The 14,949-nt window shown below is 53.0% G+C and overlaps 1 protein-coding gene across 1 annotated transcript in view; it reads right to left on the bottom strand.

Annotated features, from left to right (window-relative positions):
- ADPRM (ADP-ribose/CDP-alcohol diphosphatase, manganese dependent) overlaps nucleotides 1–14,949 on the bottom strand; it is a 138,499-nt gene that overhangs the window by 34,766 nt on the left and 88,784 nt on the right. The window lies entirely within an intron of this gene.

The raw sequence follows: 14,949 nt of genomic DNA, 5'->3' as shown, positions 1-14,949 counted from the left end.
GTGCTTAGAATCAAAGGATCGAAGTCAAGATCCAACGTCACTATTCCAGGAAGCCAAGTGGCTGAGCACCAAGGCTTTCTGCAGGGAAAGGGGCTGGGGCTTGTCCCCTTTTCTCAAAAGACCCTCCTTGCCTCTTTTAAGACTAGAAACAAGTCCCTGATGAGCTGTGGGCCTGGTCCCTCTTTGACCCAGCTAGACCAGTGGTCACCCATCCAGGTCCTACCTCCTGCCCCGGCCCGGATCCCTCAGCCTGTGCTCTCAGCACCCACGGGGCGTGGCCGGTTGCCATCTGAGCTTTCTGTCTGTGCAGACTGCTGCCCACAGCTCTGGGAGCTACACACACTGAGCCAGGCCCTGGTCTTGGGCCGTCCAACCCCTCCATTCTCTGGTGGGGACCTGCTGTATCTGAGGGACTCTGCTTTCTTCCCCCTGGAGCTGCAGGCGCAGGAAGGTGGGGCTCTCCAGGTCAGGTCTCCTTCCTCAAGGAGAAAGAAGGCTCAGCAACCATCACCCCCTCTTCCGAAGGAAGACCATCTCCCACTGCCCAGCAGGGCCCTCCGGCAAAGGCACCCAAGTGAGTGATTGCCAAGAAGAGGAGAAGCAGCTGCCCACGGTCCCTCTGATAATCATGTGGACCAAGTTGGGCTCATATTCCAGGACTAAAGAGGTGTGGATATAAATAATGGGCATTTTCCTGCAGGGCTGCCGGTGGGGAGGGGAGGCCCGGAAGGGGAGGGACCAAGGAGTCTACTCTGGCCTGGCACCCAGGCCCTCCCTTGCTCCGATCCCTTCTCAGACACAGTTTCTGGATCTGGCCCTCGGGAGTAGCCCTTAACCCAGCATTTCAGTCCCCCAAGCACGGACCGTGCATCAGACATCAGATGTGGGGCCGAGGCATTCATGCTTGGACATGCAAGCAAGCAGGCCTGTCCTCGGAGGAAGGGGCTGAGCGGTCACTGATTGTGGGGGAGTATGACAGGGCCGGAGGGAAGCAGAGGCGCAGTGGGAGGACAGAGGGTGCGCCCCCAGGTCAGCCCGGCCCCTGTCAAACTTTCCAGGCTCTGGGATGGTGGTGCACCAGGTGATCACATCCGGGGTGGGAAGGAGGAGACTGGACCCTGGGGACGGCAGGGCAGGAGGAGTACCTGGCTGGTTAGTGGGGTTGGGGGAGCACATAAAAAGCCAATCACCCGCGATGATATGCGCTACTCTGTTTCACGGTCTTGGTGTCCACTGCTCCTTCCAAAACAGTTCCTTCATAGTCTCTGAATGTGTCCCAAACGTGCAGCTTTTGAAGAACATGCTCAGAGTTGGGGTGGGGGGATCCCTTCTTCCTCTTCTGTCTTGGGACCCTCCCATCCAAGGAACAGTGGTGTGAGTTGCCCTGTTCTGCAGCAATGATCTCTCCGTGGGTTCTGCCCTAGACATCACCTGTCCTCATTCAAACACATCTCTGGGCTGTTTCTTCTTGACAATGGCTTCAATTATCCTGTGTGCTCTGAGTCTCCAAATCCATCCCCATACTGGCAATGTGTTCGCTCCCTATTGCTGCTGTTTAAAAAAAAAATTAAATACTTAGTAGCTTAAGACAAGCAAATTTATTACCTTAAACATTCTGGAAGTCACAAGTCCATGACAGATCTCACAGGGCTAACGTCAAGAGGTCAGTGGGGCTGTGTGCCTTCTGAGGGCTCTCGGGGAAGACTTGCTCCTGCTTTAGCCAGCTTCCAGAAGCTACCACACCCCTTGGCTTGCTGCCCCTTCCTCCATCTTCAGAGCCGGCAATCACATCAGCCTGACCTCAACTGCTACTGCCTCTTCTCCTTCTTGGACTCTCTTGTTTCCTTCTTTCACGGGTAAAGATCCTTGGGGTTACATTGGGCCCACCCGGAAAACACAAGATAGTCTCCCCAGTAGGAGAGATCCTTGGATGAACTTGCTAGGACCGCCATAACAAAGTACCACTGGCTTAGGGGGCTGACACAACAGACATTTATTTTCGCTCAGTTCTGGGGGCCAAGATCAAGGTGCCCGTGGGGCTGGGTTCTCCTGAGGGCTCTCTCCTTGGCGTGCAGAAAGCCACCTTCCACCAGTGTCTTCATGAGGTCTTCCGGCTGGGTGTGTCTGCATCCGGATGTTCTTTTCTTATAAAGACATCGGTCATAGCTGAGCCAAGCCCACACTCACGACCTCATATAAATTCAATTCCCTCTTAAAGACCCTGTCTCTAAATTCAGTCATATCGTGAGGGGACTGGGGTCAGGGCATCACCATGAATTTGTGGGGACCACAACTCTCTCCTTAATTCCATCACAATTTCAAATTCCTTTTTGCCATGGAAGGTGACCTCCTGGCAAGTTTCAGGGATTCGGATGCAGACATCTCTGGGATTCTGCCCACCACAAAAAACCTTCATCCTAATACCACCAGCAGCTTAAACTCAACCTGCCCCCAAATGGAATTCATCTTGCTCCCCCTTTGACACCACCATTCGACACCACGCAGCAAGTTTCCCAAACCAGAAATTTGGTGTTCTGGAGAAAATATCAGAAAAAACTATCTGCCTAGCCAATATTCTTTTCCCATCTTCCTTTGTAATAAAACCTCTTGGAGGTAGCAACATGCCCAGCTAAAAAACACGACACTCCCCTGCCTCCCTCATGACAAAGGCTGAGCACTGACGTATACAGGGAGATCGTTAGCAAGAAAAGCTCTTCATCTGCCGGAAGCTCTTTTCCCTTCACCCTTCCTCCTTCGAAGTTGCAGTTGGAGCTGCAACTGCCGTCTTGGGGCCATGAAATGAGGTTGAGAATGGAAGCCACCACCAAGGGTAGCAGAGCAGGAAGTGAGAACAGTCCTGCAACACCGATGACCTCCAGGGAGCTGTCGGAATCCTAAGCCCATCTCCCACAGGACATGACCATCGCACCTTACCCCCACTTCAGACACCATCATTCTGGATCTGCTACCTGTGGCCAAATGCAGTTCCTGTCTCTGTAGGTGACAAGGCTGGGACGAGCGTGCTTTTCTTCCTCTGAAGTCCAAATCCTATGTGATGAGATCCGGGATGGATAGACTCAGAACAAAGGCTATCATAAAGAAACAGCTCAGTGCAATGTTCCTGGTTCTCCCCCTCCGAGCATTCTCTAAGTCTTCAAGGAGAAAGGAAAGGGAGGGCAAAGTAGGACCATGGTGGTCCCGACTTCTCGCCCTCCTGCCTCTGAGGCAGGAGGGACCCTCCCCAGACTGGGCATCTGGGTGGCAGCCCGGGAAAAGAGCAGGCTTCACCCAGGGTACCCCCCCTTACCCTTTAACCTATCAAGCTAGCCCACCTATTATGAGAGCAGAGGCAGGGGTGTGAGGGAAAGGGTGGTAGGAAAGGACTGAGCCTACAAAAGTAGCATTAATTGGACAATCTACGTAAGGTTCCTGTATGGTCAGCCCTGAATATTACGTGTTATTAATATAACAGACGGCACGAGGCTGTGACGGCAAGATTTGGTTGTTCTCCTAAATGAGGTTGTGTAAGGAAAGAACGTGAGTTTAACTAAGCTTGAGCCGCCTAGGAAAGAAAAGGTCCAGCTTGAGACAAAGAGACGACTTCTTTGGTACGGAGCAGTTATGCTCATGGGAAATTCGGAGCTTTGGCAATCGAGGGGCGTGAGTTCAAAACCCGACTCCACAAGCTAATTCCTACATGGCGTGCCTTCTGCATTACTAGCTCAGATTTCCAGTTATGGGTGAGGATGGTAAGGACCCTCCAAGGGCCTCATCAGGGTTAAATAATAATAGTAATAGGAGGGTCCAACCACACGCAGGTGTTCGGTGGAAGGCAGATGTTGTTGCCATGCTTTACAGAAAGAGAATTCTAGGCTACAGATGCAATGCAGGAATTCCCAAACCCTTGGTTAGAAGCGATTTATGTCTGGGCTTGGGAAGCCATAAGAAGACTCCCAGTCAAGACGTCGATATCTGATTGTACACGAAGAAAGGCAGCCGTTTCGCAACCGAGTGCTGGGCTCTCCCAGCAGCGTCTGTGTAATTGTTAGGAAGCCTCGTCCCAGACTAATTCACAACGTGCACATTTGCACTTAGAATCTGGGTAAGAGCCTCATAAAACTCAGGTAAGAACCCCGAGTGAATAATTCTGAGCACGATCGCCAAGCCATCCCCTGGTGCCCATTCACTGGGAGAGGGAAGCGAAGCTCCGTGTAATAAGCCCGCTGTAACTGCCGGTCCTGGGGCGAGGGTGTGTTCACTTTCGGGGGACGATGCAGAGTAACCAGACTAATGAGAGGCGCCGAGTGTGCAAGCCCCAGCCAAGGCTAGGACGGCTGCAGTCAGGTTCAGCCCAGCAAAAGGTTGGAAGGGAGGGAGGCAGGCTCCCCGGAAAGCGGGCGCTGGGGAGCGGAAAGTCTGGGGCGGGTGTGGCCGCCTCTTGGCCAGACAGGTAGCTGCAGAGGAGGCCTGCCTGGTCCAGATGGAAGACGCCACCTGGGAAGGGCCTGGGAGGGCTTACAAAAGCCCTTTCACATGCTGTGGGTGAAAGACAACATTGTTGCCTTCATCCATTCCACCCTGAGCTGTGAGCACCTTGCACCTTGGGAATGCCGGGGGCGGGGGGGGCGGGGGGCAGGGAGAAGGAGTGAACCCGACAGAACGACAGAACCCCCCCCCCCCGGAGGGCCACGAACAAGGACATGAGCAACAAACGGGCTGTCAGAGAGCGATGCGGACCACGGAGTCAGGGGGCAGGGAGAGGGTGGGGAACAGGGAGAGGGTGGGGAGACCTGAAGGAAGAGGAGGAGGTCTCGGGGAAGGTGTGGGGAGAACATTCCAGCAGAGGGAGCCCCCCTGAGGAGGGAAGCCCAGTGGGTGTTGGAGACGCCATCTCTCCCCTCCTCCTCGCCTCCCCGCTCTCGTCCCCACGGTGGTGTGAGTCCCACCCCAACTCCTTCCCAACGGGACCTGATGTCGAGGGGGCGCCGTGCTGTTGGCCTGTGGCCTCTCCTTCCACTCATCCCTCTCCTGCTCTGGCTTCTCCTTCACGACCCACGCCTGTCCAGGATCCTCTTCCTCGTGCCTGTTCAGCCCTCCATCCCGCTGTGCCGGTCACCCCCAGCTGCCCCGCCGCCTGCACCCGAGCCCCGGCTTCGGTGAATGCCACCCAAGCCGGCCGCTGCTGTTGACACCTGTGCCGAGCCCCAGACAGCACGTCCCACCCTGGATGGCCCCTGGACTCAGGCTGACCGGTGTCAGAAGAATTCACCGTGTGTCCCCACGCTGCGTCCTCCAGACCCACGTGTGTGTCACTGCCACACTCCTACATCCAATCGGTCTCCTAAACCCTCCCAGTCCTCTCTTTCTCCAGCACCAGTGACCCTGGGTTCAGTCACTAGTGTCCTCATTCAGGCCTCTCCTGCTCCAATCTGTTCTCTTAGGGCCGAGGAAGAGGTATTCCACAATCCTTTGTGGGTTTGAGAGAGCAGGTCCCAAAGACCCCAGTGCAAGGCCAAGGAGGCCAGTGTTCTGAGCCCTGGGCCTTCTGCCCTGGAAGGACCCACCCCTGGCCGTGTGGACAGCAGCCCGCTCTGTAGATGTCCCTACAGATAGGTCTGAGCAAAGACATTGATCCCATCAGTTTCCTAGTCTTCCCTCCTTCCGCTTCCCCATCTTCTACCTCCAGGAACCATCTGCCTGCCCACAGACATCATCCCTGGGGAAGAGCCCTGGAGCTTCTCAGAGCCCTTGGGTTCCAGTGCAGTGTGTAAGGTGCAGGGCTAGACTGGTCCCGTGACCAAAGGGGGCAGAATCAACCTTGAAGCTGGGTCTCTTGATCCTAAGGCTACAGCACCCTCTTTGGAGGTCCAGGGAGCTCAAGAGGGCTCGTTGGGACCTGCCAAATGGGAAATATCCAAGTCTCTGAAGAAATGGATGGCGCTCTCCAATATGGTAGCCACATCTGGGTATTTACATTTAAATTTAGGTTAACTACAATAAATACTGGAGTGTTTTGTTTGTTTTTGTTTTTGTTTTTTTGCAAATCCACCAAGTTAGGGCATTAGCCCACAGCTCCCCAGGGACCTTCCCTCCAGGCCAGCACCAGACCCCCATGAGCCAGGCTTCACAGGGTCTTTGGGTTTCAGTTCTCGCTGTAGACTTCGCACCATTTGGGTCCTCGTTCTCATGCATCCTACAGGTAAAAGCTTCCCATGCCAGCTTCCTCTGGCCAAGCTTAGTAGAGTCAAAGCCCAGGCGGAGTCCACGTGCCTGCAGTGCCAGCAGCCATGGGCTCAAGAGGACAACCAGCAGGTGCACTGCAGAAGAGAGGGGAAGGCAAGGCCATTTTGGCGGATCAGCCCCGCTGGTTGAGCCCTGGGAAGATACGTTAGCCGACTTGATCTTTCAACAGCATTCAACACAATGGACCAATCTAACCTCTTCTGAGACATTTTTTCTCCCGTTGGATTCAAGATAGAATGAGGCCGTGGTTTCCCCCTATCTCTGTAGTGTTCTTTTCCGGTCTCCTTGGCTGGCTGACTCTACTCCATCCAGCCATTCAACGGGGAGATGCTCGGGACCCCTCCCAGGGCTTCTTCTCTTATCGTGCTCTATCTCAAGAAGACAACACTTGCGTCTCTGTCACCAACTTGCTGTGGGCCTGCAAATCCCTGTCCCTGACCAGAGCTAGAGCTCCCAGCCCATCTATCATGATTGCTGAGCCCCGCCAGGCCCCCTTCCAGTGTATCCCATCTCAGGAGGCACCACGGGCATCCAGTTTGATGAAAGAGAAATCTGGTATCCAGCCATGACCCCTCGCATTCCCGCACTCCCCTGCCATTGAATCCACCACCGTGTCCTATTGGTTTCGCTCCCTGGTTATGTCTCAAGTGGATCCACTTGTTTCCATCCCCACTGTCACCAGCCCCACCTCTTCCTTGGTCTCCCGCAACCCACTTACTGCTTGCCAGGTGCCCATTCTTGGTCCCCTCCATATGGCTCTCCCCACAGCAGCAAGAACGCTCTTCCAAAAATATGGACGCCTGGAGGGCTTCATGGGTTGACCGACTGCCTTCAGCCCACATCATGATGTCAGGGTCCTGGGATTGAGGCCCACATCGGGCTCCTGCTCCGTGGGGAGACTGCTTCTCCCTCTCACTCTCCCTCTGTGCTTGCTCGCTCTCTCAAATAAATAAATAAAACCTTTTAAAAAATATGGATCGTTTTGCCTTGTGCTTAGGACTCTCCAACAGCTCCTGACGCTCTTGGGAGGAAGACGTTAATGTGGTTTTTAACCGCCTCTCCTCCTCCTGTCCCAGTCCCACCAGGTGCCACCTGCCACTAGACTGCCACTAGACTCCTGGAATGTTGTCACCTCCTCTTCATCCCTCCTCAGTGACCCTCACTTATTCATCCTTTGGCTCTCAGCTCAAACATCAGTTCCTCAATGAAGCCTTGGTCCACGTCTTCTTTCTCACGCTCTCATAGGAAGGGGGTCCTTGACCTTGGACCACGGATCTCTGCCTTATTTATACATTAATTGACAGGACTGATGGGCATCAGCTTCCCCACACCCCTCCCCCTTCCACCCCGCTCTCCACCTTAAGCTCCTCGAAGGCAAGCACTATCTTTCTCTTGGTCACTTAGAGCTGACTCTGTGCCTAAAGTTTCTTCAGTAGCCCAAGAGTGCTGAGCTTGGCTCTCAGCAGAGCCCATGAGTGGAGGGGCAGGTCCAAAGTTGTTGTAGGACCTGGGCACGGACCCACCCAAGCAGAGACCCCGGAGCTTGCCCGTGGCTGGGAGAGGAAGGGCTCCTGGGCAGCTGAGCCCTGTGCAGCTTAACCCTAGCACCCAGGCTTTGCAGCTGACTGCTCCCAAGGCAGGCAAGTCATGGCAAGAAGAATTGAGACAGAAAGTTATGATTCTAGCACCAAACCCAGCAGATATCCCGGTGGTGATGTCTTGGGACTCACAGCTCTGACATCTCTGAGTGCCCAGCAATCCACTCAGAGCTCAGTGCTGGTGGAAATGGAGAGCAAAACCAAATGGATGCAGGGGACAAACCAGGGAGAAGTGCAGGAGATCGTTTTCCCTGGGTGATACTGTGGAGGGAGGCATTTTGCTTTGGAAAGGGAGAGCTGTGGGAGCATTGCTTCCTCAGACACAGGGAGGAGGGGGAGGAAAGAGACACGAGAACTTGGAATGGATCATAGCAGAGCTGGAGAAACTCTGGTAAGACACTGAGCTTTTCCGAGTCCCAGTGTTATGACATGAGTCTAGCCAATAAACACTGGGGGTTAGTTACAAACGTGAGTTACAAAGAGAGGGCAGAGCGGCTCCCGGGCTGGAAGGGATGCCCAGCCGAGTGAGGACGATGGAGAACTTGACAAGTGACCTCCATGAATGTGCCAGGTAATATTATAAAAGCCACTAGCAAGCCAAATAGGAACACACCCCCTTGTAGCCATTAGGATGACTATTATCGAAAAACCAAAACCTAGACAAAACGGAAACAAGCATAGGGAGACGATGTGGAGATCAGAGTCTTTGTGTGCCATTGGTGGGAACGGAAGACAGTACAGCCGCCGGCGATAGCAGAATGGCAGGTCCTCAAATAGTTCAACACAGTCACATGTTACCCAGTAACTTCACTTTGAGGTATATACGTGAAAGAACTGAAAGCAAGGATTCATTGTATGGGTATTTGTACGCCCATGTTCACAGCAGCATTATTCACAACAGCCGAAAGGTGAAGGCAACCCAAGCATCCAAAGACAGGTGGACGGATAAACAAAACGTGATGTATATATACATAATGTCCAGTCTTCAAAAGGAAGGAGCTTCTGGCACACACTACAATATGGACAAAACTTAAGGATGCCATGCAGAGTGAAATAAGCCAGAGCCAAGAGGGTTAAACAGGGCCTGACCCCACACATAACACATACTCAGAGGAAGCAAATTGATAGAGACAGAAAGTACAATGGTGGTGACCAGGGGCTAGGGCCACAGGGGAACAGAAAGTTAGTGTTTCACGGGGACAGAGTTGCATCTGGGGACATGAGAAAGTTCCGGAGGTGCACAATAGTATGAAAGTACCGAATGCCACCAGATTGTAAAAAGTTAAAATAGGGGCACCTGGATGGCTCAGTCAGTTAAGCATCTACCTTCTGCTCAGGTCATGATTCTGGGGTCCTGGGATTAAGCCCCGCATTGGGCTCCCTGCCCAGTGGGAAGCCGGCTTCTGCCTCTCCCACTCCCCTTGCTTGTGTTCCCTCTCTCGCCGTCTCTCTCTGTCATTTTATTTTTCTTAAGAAAAATAAAATAAAATAAAATGCAGGGTGACTGGGTGGCTTAGTCGCTTAAGTGTCCGACTCGGTTTCAGCCCACGTCATGATCTCAGGGTCTTGAGACTGAGTCTTGAATCAGGCTCACACTCAGCATGGAGTCTGCTTGTCCCTCTCCCTCTGTCCCCAGCTCGCTCTCTCTCTCTCTCAAATACATAAATAAAAATCTTTTTAAAAATCGTTAAAATGCTAAATGTATGCTGTGTATATTTTGCCACAATGAAATTCTTAAAAATAAATTATAAAATTTGAATGGGAGTAAGAAAGCAACGAACTTGGATCTCGCAGGTGCTGGGGAGAGAGCTGGCACCGGGACGGGAAAGACGGATTTCAAGTATCCCAGCCGACAGGACCAGGTTGTGGCTATAGCTGTTCCTTACTTATCAGGTGAATGTAGGTGACTCTCCTGACTGCTCTCAACATTGAGGCAGGCACAGGGCTGCTGAGACAAGCAGATCCTGAATGTGGACATGGGCCCACCCGATGTACACAAAAGTACCACACAAAGGCATGGAAATACGATTCTCTGCTAAACAGGGAGCTACATCATCGGCCTGCCGAGAGTGAAGGTCATGAGCAAGGGGGAGGTGGCAGAAGGGGGGCGCTCTTGAGCTCTGGATGGGAATGATGAGGGTTTAGGCCAGCCTGCTGGGGAATAAGACAGGAAGACCAGGGGAGAGAGCTGAGCCTGTGGGTAGCAGGTGGATGGATTCTAGAAGCCCAGGCAGTACACGAGGGGGAAGTCTCTAAAGTCCAAGTTTATAGCCCAACAGAGGAAGAATGAAGAGCTGTGAGTAGTGTCAGACACGCCTAAGGCAAGCGGGAATATAGTTCTGAAAACTGACCCTAGGCTCCAGCCTGAGAAAACACTGCATTTATCCCCTCTAAAACATGAGACTCTCAGGACTTAATTTAACCAAAAAAAGTACAGGTGTCCGGTTTCAGCAACCTCAGTTTTGCAGGAGTTGATAAGTTTGGCCCACTGCCTGGTTTTGTAAATAAAGTTTTATTAGAACACAGCCCCACCATTCATTTATATATTGTTTATGGCTCTTCTGCTACGATGGCAGAACTGAGTGGTTGTAACAGAGACCTTATGGCCCACAAAGTCTAAAATGTTTGAGGATCTCTGGTCTAGTTTAATTACATTGTTTTGTTTTCAGTGTATGCATTCTAGAATACCTTCTGTCTGTTGTGAGTGACAGTTTTCCACTGAGGCTGACAGTAATGAATTGAAGTTAAAAAAAAAAAGAATCCAAAAAATTCAAAAAGTTCAATAACACATTAACAAATTAACATAATCTATAATAGAAGCAGACCCCAGCTGTGGCCAAATCCTGGACATGGTGCATGAATGATAGACACCAGATTCTGGGAGTAGGAGAAGTCGACAGAATTGAGAATGGTGCAGATAAAGATGAGAGTCTGGGGACTGGAAGGGCATTTCATGAGAAGAAGGGACCCACCACCGCTGGCTCTGTGCCCATCAAAGCTGGAGAAAGGGCTCAGCATGTCCACACTGGACTCAGTGGGTGTCAGGGGACTCAGGAGGGCAGGGAGCTGCAACCAGGCGAAGCCAAGATCGATAAAAGGAAGAGATGCTCGTGAAGAGGGTCGATGTGGATCCCTTCCAATCTGGGGTTTCCCCCACGAATGCATCAGGGCAGAAAGAAGGTAAGGACACCAGTGACAACCACAACAGTAACACTTCCTGTTACAGTGTGCTGGTGCTAAGCTCTTTACATCTACAAACTCATGCAATCTTTCCAATAGTCCTGAGAAATAGGGATTATTTTGCAATGAGGAGATGAAGGCACAGAGAGGGCAAGTGACTTGCCCAAGGTCACACAGCTGGTGAGTAGCACAGGCTGGTGTGAGGCTACACCCGCCCAACATCCGAGCCCTGACAACTCAGCCGGTGACTGGGCCTTGGTCATTCACAGAGTTGGGCCCGGGAACTGTGACTCTGGGTCAGCTGAGCACCTGGCTAGCCTGTCCCTGGTCTCTTGATCTCAGACTGTCCTTTAGAATCCAGGTCACAAAGACACTGTCTGTCATCCTGGTGACATCACAGGCAGATGACAGATGGTGACTTTCCATGGGAGTGACAAGATGCCAGCCGCCAAGATGAAGCCAATCTGTGAGGCAGCAGCAGGAAGACTCATCCCTCTAAGCCCCAGGGGCAGCAGCAGCCCCGGCAGCATGAGAAGTCTTAGAAGTAGAGGCACCAAGGGGCTGGGTTTCCAGATGTGCCCTCCACACTGTGCTCATGGTTTGGAAGGCATCACACATGCCAGCTGTCCTACGTTTCCCCATCTTTGTAATTCTTGTTAAGATTTTATTTATTTTATTTTTGGGGGGAGGGGCCAAGGAGACGGAGAGAAGCAGACTCCCCACAGAGCATGGAGCGCCATATGGGGCTTGATCTCAAGACGCTGACATCGTGACCTGAGCCAAGACCAAAAGTCCAACACTTAGCCGATTGTTAACCCATGTTCTTGTAATTCTTTCCATTGTCGGTATCACCTCCAGACATTAAAGCACTTATGTATTCTTTAATTATTATTCGTCATGACTCCCCCCTTCGACTGTTAGCTCTGTGGTGTCAGGTTCTGTACCAGGTCCTATCCCCAGCTGCCTGACACAGAGTCGCACTGGTCTAATCTAAATCCCTCTTTGGTTGAGGCTTCTAAGTGTGTTGGGGTCACTCAGGGTTACCCAATTGCGGAGGACGAGCTCCTTGCTTTAGTGGACAAGGGGGGGCAGCCAGCCAGAGCCTAGCAGGGCCTCCTCAGCTTCTCTCCCAATGACATAGGAACAGTCAGGACCACCTCTTTCCTTAAGGTTGCCTGGCGGCATGGTGGGCCACCGCTAATAGGGTGCCAACTTTGTAATTATGTCCGTTTCGGAAAGCCCTGTTTTCAAGTCTCAGTCGTTATCTACACTACAGCTAAAGTCAAGGGATGTCCAAAAACAAATAAACAAGCTTATTAGCTATTGTCAATGATTGAATTATGTCCCGCCTGAATTCCTGTGTTGACATCCTAACCCCTAATACCCCAGAATGTGACCTAGTTTGAAAACAGGGTTGTCACAGATGCAATTAGCTGAAGGGGGGACAAACTGCAGTAGAGTGCACCCTTCATCCTATATAATTGGGGCCCTTACAGAAAGGGGACATTTGGACACAGAGATAGGCACACAGGAGAGTGATGCTCGAAAGGGAAGGCGAGGTACCTACCAGGCAAGGGATTCCCGAAATTGCCAGGAAACCCCTCCAGAAGCAAGCGGGAGGGCAAGGAATGGAGTCTCCCTCCCAGCCCTCAGAAAGAACCCACCCTGATCTCACCAAGATCTCAGACTTCTGGCCACCGTTTCTGGGGCTGGAGCTCCCAGTTTGGGGTTCTCTGTCGGAGCAGCCCCAGGAATGCCACAAGGTGATTCCCCACAGTGGCTGCTCCCCGCTGATGAGGGGAGAGGTCAGGAAAGCTCTGTGTGGGAGAAGAAGGGGCTGGAGTCCTTGTTCCAACTGAGCCCCCCAAGCTGTGCCGTGTCCAGTCAACTGAGGGTTCCTGCTCGCCACCTGCTCCTGGCCTGGGCTCTCCCTGGCACTCTCTGTGTCCCCTCGGCCAGCCACGCCCTGCCGGCTCCTCCCGTCCCCACCCCCTTTTCCAGTGGTCCCACTCCAGGGCTCTGGTCTCACCTGGCTTTCCACCCCCCACCCCCGCGTCTATCCCAGCTGTGTAAACATCAGAGGGCCTCACGCGCAGGAAATGGGGCACTGGGAAACAGGAGCAGGAAGGACCATGGGCTGGGGGGCGGCAGGGTTCTTCCGGGGCCCACGTTCACCCCACGGAAGAACGGCCACACGGTGCAAGGAGAGAAGGCAGGCTGCAGAACTGCGTGTGCAATGTGGCCCGTTTCCAGAAGACAGGAAAGGGGTACTTGTGGCTCTGGAGGATGAGAGCCAAGTGGGTGGTGAGGAGCTCTGGATCCGAAGTTGTGAGTGGTTTGGATTTCATTCCTTTTGCTGGTGAATGTGTCGGAGTTTCTTCAGCTGGAAGCGTGTGCACACACGTGTGTGTGTGTGTGTGTGTGCGTGTGCATGTGCATGTGAAAATAGTAGAAATAAAAAGGAGGCCTAGTACCCAAAGAACACGTGTTTTTCTGGGATGCAGAGTGGGGTCCGGGCCGAGTGAGGCTGGGCTAGCTTCTCTTGGACCTGTCCTCTGACGTCGGAGGGGAGTGCGGTGACCAACCGCTCCGAGTTTCCCAGTCAGATTGTTCACAGCACTCTGCAAAGGCACTGGGGAGCCCGCTGGCAGTCAGGCCTGGACACGTCCTGCCGCCCTCCCCCCAGCACTACACAGCACTGTGGGGCCACGGCTGTCCACCATCAAAGCAGGTGGCAGGGGATGGAGGGGGAGGGGGGGGCGTCAGCTTCTCCAGCACTGGCAGGTGCTCCTGTATCGATAGCTAACTGCTTCGGAGGATATACCCAGGAAAGGAAGCCAACACTGTCTGGGAGACTGGCCTCGGCTGCTTCTCACTTGGCGATGTTCCAGAATGGCTCCTTGGCTTGAGTCAAGTCTCTGGGTATTTCAGATCCTGAAGTCTATAACACATGGGCACCTGGGTGACTCAGTCCATGGAGCATCCGACTCTTGGTTTTGGCTCAGGTCATGATCTCAGGATCATGGGATCGAGCCCTTCATCGGGATCTGCGCTGAGCGTGGAGTCTGATTGAGAATTCTCCCTCTCCCTCCCCCCTCCCCCCACTCACATGCTCTCTCTCTCTCTCTCAAACAAATAAGTAAAACCTATTACACATAATGCTCTCACCCATTCTGGCCTCTATTTTGCACTAGGAAACAAAGTTGGAGCCACTTGTTTATTCTCACCTACCCGGAAAGGTGAAAGAGTGGAAACTGCTCCTCTCACTTGTGTGGGGAAACCGAGTCCCAGAGAGGCTCGGTGCGCAGGTCAAGATCCCACAGCGAACTGGGGACATAGCCTGTGAGTGGCCACAGGGACAAGACCACCGTGTTATACATAAGCCCTCAGGGATGTGAGCAGAGTCCCTGAGACACGAGGCAGACGTCAAGGCCGAGGGTCTGGAAAAGAGCAGAGAACCAGGTAGACCTTCCTTGACTTGTGCCTGAAGTAAGTAGGCTGTCGGTCCACGCCCAGTCCTCCGCAGCCAGAGGCCAGAGCGCCAACCCCCCTTCTCCCCGAGTCTGTCTTCTCAGATACTTTAATCTCTGGGGTGAGCCTCCCCGTGCAGGAAACTGGGTCCCCGGGACTTCAGAGTGCAGAAATCCGTAGGACCCCACCGGCCCCAGCTGCCTGTTCAGTCTCTAACATTGACCAATTCTCATGGCACAATCTCAAAACCTATTTATGTCAACAATCTCCCTTCCCTATCCTTTACTTAAAAACCTCCCTTCTGTACCAGGAAGAGCTGGGCAGAGCAGTGAGGGGGACGAAAACCCCACCCCAGCCCAGGAGATGGAGAAACCTGCAGGGACGTGCCCAGGACTCGGGAGTCCGAGGACAAGGCACCAGACCGCCCCTCGATGGCACCGAAAATCCCTTGGGGGGG

The sequence above is a fragment of the Mustela putorius genome, unplaced genomic scaffold (assembly GCF_011764305.1).
Source record: "Mustela putorius furo isolate JIRA1106 unplaced genomic scaffold, ASM1176430v1.1 tig00000695_pilon_pilon_pilon, whole genome shotgun sequence".
NCBI classification, from domain to species: domain Eukaryota; kingdom Metazoa; phylum Chordata; class Mammalia; order Carnivora; family Mustelidae; genus Mustela; species Mustela putorius.
The sequence above is the reverse complement of the archived record's forward strand: the minus strand, read 5'-3'. Positions and strand labels throughout refer to the sequence as shown.